Here is a 6,633-nt window from a genome sequence, read left to right as displayed (position 1 = left end):
AGCTTTGTGCGATAATTGGTGATATGTCTTTCACATCGCTTTGGAAGAATTTTGGCCCACTCTTCTTGCTTCAACTCCATCATATTGGAGGTGTTTTTTTTTGTTTTTGTTTTGTTTTTTTTAGCATGAACTGCCCATTTAAGGTCACACCACAGCATCTCAATTGGATTCAAATCCAGACTTTGACTTGGCCACTCCAAAAACATAATTTTGTTTATTTGGAGCCATTCAGAGGGAGACTTGCTGGTGTGTTTTGGATTGTTGTCTTGCTGCATGACCTAAGAGTTTGAGGGCGCAAACAGATTGTTGGATGTTCTCCTTCAGGATTTTCTGGTAGACAGCAGAATTCCTTGTCCCATCAATCACAACCAGTCCCGGCCCTGAGGTAGCAAAGCAGCCACAGACCATCACACTGCCGCCATCATGCTTCACAGCTGGCAAAATAATATTTTTATCAAATGTTTTGCCATTTTTATCCCAGACATAATGGGGTGCCCATCTTTTCAAACAGTTCAGTTTTTGATTCATCAGTCCACAGAATGTTTTTCCAATAATCTTGAGGATTATCAAGATGGCTTTTGGCAAATGTGAAACAAGCCTTAGTGTTCTCTTTGGACAGCAGTGGTTTTCGCCAGGGAACTTTCCCATGGATGCCATAAACAACAGCCGAAGTGATTCAATCATTAGCACACCTGCGACTCGGCATTCTGTCAATGATATCACTTCCCGGAGATTGCCTAACAAAAACATTTTTGTTGTTCAGCACGTTGCTTTGGGTCTAAGTATGAACCTGGGTGGGTTGCGTTAAAAAAGACGAACAAAAGTATGCTTGGAAATTGTTTTAGTTCTAAGTATCACGCAAAAGATGGTTGACCAGTTTTACTGACCTTTAAAGGCTCTCTCAAACTCTGTTCTCCTTTCCTTCGCCCCATCAGGAAAAAAAAAACTGTTTATTTGCTGAGCTCACTTCATGAACGGCTTTCTTCACACAAACACGAAATTGTTCATCAAAACAGCAGCACCTACAAAAGCATACAAAGAGCCTCACTACTTACACTTACACCATTGCTACCTACCTTTACAATTATTCTCCAACACTTCGCGCTATGAGCAAGATACACCCTGTGCATTTTTTACCCTCCCTTCTCCTTATTTCACAACCCTCAACGACCCACCCAAAAGCTCACTTTGTGTTCAACGAGCCATGACGGCGTTCACAGAGGGCCCATCCGAGCGTGACCCATTGTAGCCCTATGCATCCGGATGAGTTTTTCTTTGCCATGGATGTGTGCTGAGATCAAATGCTTTGAGTGCCCAGGAGTGGAAGTCGGATTCGCCCTTGAAACTGGATCACTCCAGGATGTGCAATGTTTGACAAGTGATTGGTGGGATTATTCCCATAAATTATCAAATTCATCACCGCACCACTCCAGTGTTATTACAAAGCCAAGCCACTTTTTTTTTTTTTTTTTAAAGAAAAATCTCACTGGACTCTAGCAAATAATTTGTCACCAAAACCAATATATGTAATGTATTAATGATGATCTTGTCACAATTTACTCACAAATGTATTTGTTCTGGCCTGTTTTTAGGTGAACACAAAGCCATTGTTGTCTGAATGGGCATGGACTTTAAGTTGATTGTACTCACTTCTCTTGCCATCTAGTGGTGGACTGTTGTATTTCTCTGCCTGTCACGATACGTCGCAGGCATCAACGGTGTGGTGAATAAATACAGTGCCTACACGTTCAGACCAATTAAGTGATATTGACAAACAACACCCATCCACACTCACAAACACATCTACGGACAATTTATAGCGTTCAATCAACCTACCGTGAATGTTTTTTTGGAACCTAGGAAATCGGAGTACCCGGAGAAAATCCATGCAGGCACTGTGACGCTGATGTGCTCGCCAGTCAACCACCATGCTGCCTGTGAACTAATCTATCCAAATATAATTGTACTTGGTAATTGCATCGTCATTCATGCATGTCCTCTTTAGCACCATATTTTGCAGCACATGTCATTACTGAGTACTACTTATAGTTCAGATTGGGGATCATAATGCCATCAAATATTTCTAATGTCAACTACCTACCTTGTCTCAAAAAAAAAAAATCTGGGAAAACACTGATCTAGCTGTAACCTAGAGACGATACCAAAAATTTACCATCAATTATACAAGGGTGCAAATACAATGTCAATGTGGGGCATGGCCTCCAGTGTCAACTTTGCGAGGCGCCCCTTGCTTGCTTCATGCTGGCCAAAACCTCTCCTTTGGTTTTTTTCAAGCGCCGACCTTCTAGATTTATTCTTGGCTGCGTCACTGTCTTGTCTTCGCTTAACGTGTTTCACACGCCACTCTCCCCATTTGGACCTGCCGGGTCCCCCAGTTTGTCCCATTCGAGAGTTTAAACACAAGTTGGCCGGGCCCATCTGTATTGACACAAGCCGATGTCATTATTAAAAACCACATACACATTTGACCAAGTTTTACCAAGTTTTGCGCTACATGTGGTCAATGCCATGACTAAGTGCCAGTTATTAGTGAAGCAGAGGTTTTGGAATCATCTTTTTTTGTTGTTGTTGTTATACTTGTTATACTATTATACTACTTATAATAGAGAGATACCTTGAATGTGTTTTGAAATGGATGACCAATAACTACTGAAATGCACGTTTGGGAAGAATATTTTTTTAAATTGTCCTGTAATACTCGAAAAAATAAATGCCATCCCCCAAATAGATGTCCTATTTACTACCATGTTTTGCATTAGAGGCCATTTCCAAGCAGTGCTATTAGAGGGCGGGTACGCAGCGGTACAGAGTACCTGCGCTTCTTGACTTTAACCTCTCATGTACCGGGACTTTTTACGGCGTACCGGTAACAGTTTGTTTGGCATGTGCGCTGTCATTTAGACATGTTAAGATAGCAGCAAGCATGCTCATAACGTAACATGCACGACGTCAACACAAAGGCTAACTTCAAAAACAAAACCAACCAAATAATACTTTGACGCCAATCCAATAACCTTAGGAAGCTTTTATTTTGTATTTTGTATTTGTATTGTAGTTGTCCCGCGTAGTGTTATGTGATGTGACATCTCGTTTGGCATTTTGTCTTACTTTATCTAGGTATGTGATGACAGACTCAATTCTGCCATTTTTCATGAAGCCATTTTCATGTGATCACATCGTGCAGGTCTGTTTTGCATTCCTCTCAGGAAAAAAAAAATAGCTCTAGCAGTCTCTAGAGCTATTTGCGAACATGCAGCCATAGTTTCATCAAATTTGCTCACTGCGGAAGAAAATTATAGACTTTGGTCAAAGTTGTTTCATCTAACTTTACATGGAAAGATATGCAGGGGAACCATCCACGGGGATAAGCTAGTCGCCCGTAACTTAATGAATATGGCGCTTATTTTTTTCCACTTAAAGCACTGTTTCGAAGAAGAAATAATTTCTCAACCCCACTCCCCAAATAGACACCATCTTTAATGTTGGGTTTAACAGCAGCAACATCATCACTAAGTACCAATAACCGCTGGAATGCGGGTTTGAGCAACATATTCTTTTATATCTTCAGTAATACTGTACTAGTTGAAAAATATAAACCCCAGACCTCAAATCGATGCACTCTTTTACCACCATGTTTTATACTATTGGTCATTGCTTAGGACCAATAACAATCAAAACATAAATTGTCGTACGACTTCAATGAATAAACACCCCTGGTCAAATAGATTCCCTCTTTATGACTTTTTTTTTTTTTACCCCGGGGAACAGCCTTCAACATTTAAAATGACATCCCAACTCCCTGACTCCCTGCTGAATTGTCTTCCCTCCTCGGCATTGCCTCGCCTTGTGCTGCGGGAGCACAAACGAAGGCCCTGGCAGTGCATGAATAGGCTCAGTGAGATTCCCAACCCGTTCACACGATGAAAAGGCTGCGTTCGGAGACACTGGAGCTGCTCCCGGGCCCGCACCACAAAGGACGTCTTTCAAAAAAGAAAAAATGAAAGGCGATGAGGAAAGGCTTCTTTCTTTTTTTCTTTCACCTCGTCCTCCACGCGGGCGAGTAGTAGCGAATTCGGAGAGCAAAGCATTGCTCAGAGATGTGAGTGCAAAAGAGAGAAATGAAAATTAGCATCTCGCTTCACAGGAAAGTAAAGGTGAAGGTTAAATAGTTAGAGGAATACAATACGGCAATATGTAGACTCAAGGCTTTTCCTTTGAAGGATGGGCGACGCTTCCTTGAGACATTTGAACACAAAAGATGAAGTTGAATTGTGATTCTCTCAGAAACTCAAGACAACATCGCTCCAAACTACTGCTTTAATTTGATGAAGGCCCAGCCAGGAATGTTACTCACAATTTCAGACATTTCTTGAGCACAACAGCACTGGGAATACTGTGGAGTCATCTGTCTGTTGACAAATCAAAAGTGGAAATGGAGTTTGAATGAGTCTGGTGTGCACGCTACCGTTGATGTCGTAGTCGTGGTTCATAATGTTATAAAAATGAAAACTGAATGGCAAATATGGACGTATAATGCCAATTTGGACTTTACTATTCATGTTGTTGTGATTCATCATGTTGAACATTTGTAGAGTAAATGTTCAGATGGATGGAAAATGCCAGTTGGAGTCTGGTAAGGCTGTACCATTGATGTTGCAATTTAATTTTAAACATGACAGATAAGAAATTGATGGATGATACCATTTTGATTCTAGGGTGGACTGTACCACTTATATTGTAGTGATGCTAATGTTAATAAATGAAAATCGGATGTCACACATGGACGGATGATTCCATTTTGGCTCTCGGGTGGACCGTATCATTCACACTGTACTGAGTCAAACATAACAAATCCCAGTAACATTTCCAAGAACTAGATGGAGCATGTATTTTGATTTCAGGGGTGAACTGTACCAATGATGCCAAAATGATTCAAAAACTAAAGTTTTTTTTTTGTTTTGTCGCGTTGCAAGCGGATGCACTGTGTTGTTTTGTTTGTGAGGTGGACTGCGCCATAAAGAAAATAAACACACTCACCTTCACCGTGATCCGTGATGTGCGGCAGAATGCAGGCAGGCAAAGAGAAGGTGTTTAATGTAGGCGGCGAGTACAAAGCCAAAAGCGTAAGAAAGAAGCGGGAATTAGAGGGCCACAGACCCCGCTGAAAAAATGGCACAAAAGAACAGGTGTGCGGCGGATTCAGGTTTCAGGAGGAATAACAGAAACGTTGACAAAGGGGCCGCCTGTCCTCGCACGCAGTGATGTTTTGCTGCAAGCTACGTGCAGTGGATTACAGCTAAAGGCAAAGTCTTTTTCACACAATTAAAGAGTTAATTTGTTTCATTTTCTGAAGCCGAAATGGAGCAAAGACATCCTTTGTAGTGCAATAATTTCAATAATTACAAAGGAATTGATACCTCAGGGGGTCGAGCCTCCATTGGGGTGAACCAACGACAGTTTGAAGTGTCACATGTTGCGAGGTGAGGTAATATCTATCTATCTATCTATCTATCTATATATATCAGTGTGTGTGTGTGTGTGTGTGTGAGAAAATGTCTGCATAGCCTAATGCTAACAAACAATGTAAAACACCACAGACTGGTGTTAAACGCTGTCACCAACAGATATTTGACAACAAATCATGCATCAACACATCTTGAGGCAGATATGTCCATTTTCATATCCGCCTTATCCTCACAAGGGTCGCGGGGGGTGCTGAAGCCTATCCCAGCCGTCTTCGGGCAGTAGGCGGGGGACACCCTGAATCGGTTGCCAGACAATCGCAGGGCACACAGAAACAAACAACCATCCGTCCTCACACTCACACAAAGGGACAATTTAGTGTTCAATCAGCCTGCCATGCATGTTTTTGGAATGTGGGAGGAAACCGGAGTACCCGGAAAATACCCACGCAGGCCCGGGGAGAACATGCAAACTCCACACAGGGAGGCCAGAGCTGCACTGTGAGGTCGACGTGCTAACCACTGGACCACGGGGCCGCCTGTATTTCCTTGCTAATTAACTGTTATTTGTGGTTGTGTTTATGGGTGATTCTTGTGGACCTAGATGGGCCGAACCTACATGAGACGCTTCTTAGCAAGAGGTAATGTGATGCATGTAGTTTGTACTCTGCATTCCAATCTCCCCTACTATGTGTCCTGGCCTAGATTTGACATAAAATATACCAGCTCCAGGCTCCCCGTTTTCTTCTATATTTCAGGCATATTCTCACAGGGGGAGGAATGTGACGTGTCCCTCTAAGTGGTGTAGAAGAATCCCGTGTCAGGTAGGACAAATTAACATCTGCTGTAAGCGCATCAGATCCGGCTGTTGGAAGAGGACACATTAACGCAAGGTGAAAAAGTCTGTTTTCAGCCTTAGGTGAGACCACGTTTTGTGATTTTTCTATCTCCCAAGTTGACGTCTGGGAGCAGGGAGCAACTGTCATCCAGGCCCAACTGCTTTGGGTCAGCGAATAACCGCTCTCTCTCTCTCTCTCTCTCTCTCTCTCTCTCTCTCTCTCTCTCAGATGCTTTCACACCACAAATATGGCCTGAGGTAGACAGCTACTCTTATCAGTATCAAAGTACCTCTGCTTTCAAGGGAATGTTA

General features: G+C 42.4%; 1 long non-coding RNA gene across 1 annotated transcript; it reads right to left on the bottom strand.

Annotated features, from left to right (window-relative positions):
- Nucleotides 1-3,089: 3,089 nt before the first annotated feature.
- LOC147208222 (uncharacterized) lies at nt 3,090-5,655 on the bottom strand. Its single transcript, XR_015100284.1, has 3 exons — nt 5,059-5,655; nt 4,376-4,430; nt 3,090-4,256 (listed from the first exon to the last, which is right to left on the bottom strand). It is a non-coding gene; the product is annotated as an uncharacterized LOC147208222 (long non-coding RNA).
- Nucleotides 5,656-6,633: the final 978 nt, after the last annotated feature.

The sequence above is a fragment of the Hippocampus guttulatus genome, chromosome 2, assembly GCF_054856545.1.
Source record: "Hippocampus guttulatus isolate MCC_2025c chromosome 2, RoL_Hgut_1.0, whole genome shotgun sequence".
Classification (NCBI taxonomy): domain Eukaryota; kingdom Metazoa; phylum Chordata; class Actinopteri; order Syngnathiformes; family Syngnathidae; genus Hippocampus; species Hippocampus guttulatus.
Note: the sequence above shows the minus strand (reverse complement) of the source record. Positions and strands in the feature narration are given on the sequence as shown.